Raw genomic sequence first — 451 nt, 5'->3', positions numbered from 1 at the left:
TAAATTGGGCAAAAATCACGAGTTGATCGTTGTTTTCGATCGACAAAAACGCAAATCGTTTTTAAAATTTATTTTTCTTCCGTCAGACACATCACATATTTCCCGCACGGCCTCTTTTTTGGTCTTGCAAAAAGATTACTTCTGGGAAGGCAATTTGTCGAATAGAGATCCATTCCATATAGGGCTCCCCCAAGGGGAGCGAAGAGCGAGTAGGTTTCCATTGACATATATAGAGTGGGTGTTCTAGGCCGTACTTTTTCTCGTAGTGCATACTGTACTACGGCCCCTTGGTCGGAAAAGTATGCAACCTGTCCGCACGCCTGCATCCGGTCGTGCGGATGATCCGGTGCAGCACGTCCAGAAAGGTTTGCCGAACTGCAGACTGCACCACGTGCTATTACAACTTGGAGCTAAGAACGTTGACCAGCGAGTAGGCCTGGCGGAGGGCCCG

At 48.3% G+C, this 451-nt stretch overlaps 1 long non-coding RNA gene across 1 annotated transcript in view; it reads right to left on the bottom strand.

Moving 5' to 3' along the window:
- Positions 1–223: 223 nt before the first annotated feature.
- The window catches only part of LOC127750486 (uncharacterized), a 4,670-nt gene continuing 4,442 nt past the window's right edge, over positions 224–451 (bottom strand). The window contains exon 3 of the long non-coding RNA XR_008011710.1: positions 224–308. This is a non-coding gene — a long non-coding RNA (uncharacterized LOC127750486). The remainder of the gene's footprint in view (positions 309–451) is intronic.

The sequence above is a fragment of the Frankliniella occidentalis genome, unplaced genomic scaffold, assembly GCF_000697945.3.
Source record: "Frankliniella occidentalis isolate FOCC.00 unplaced genomic scaffold, Focc_3.1 Scaffold196, whole genome shotgun sequence".
Taxonomy (NCBI): Eukaryota; Metazoa; Arthropoda; class Insecta; order Thysanoptera; family Thripidae; genus Frankliniella; species Frankliniella occidentalis.
This window is presented reverse-complemented; position numbering and strand designations above follow the sequence as displayed.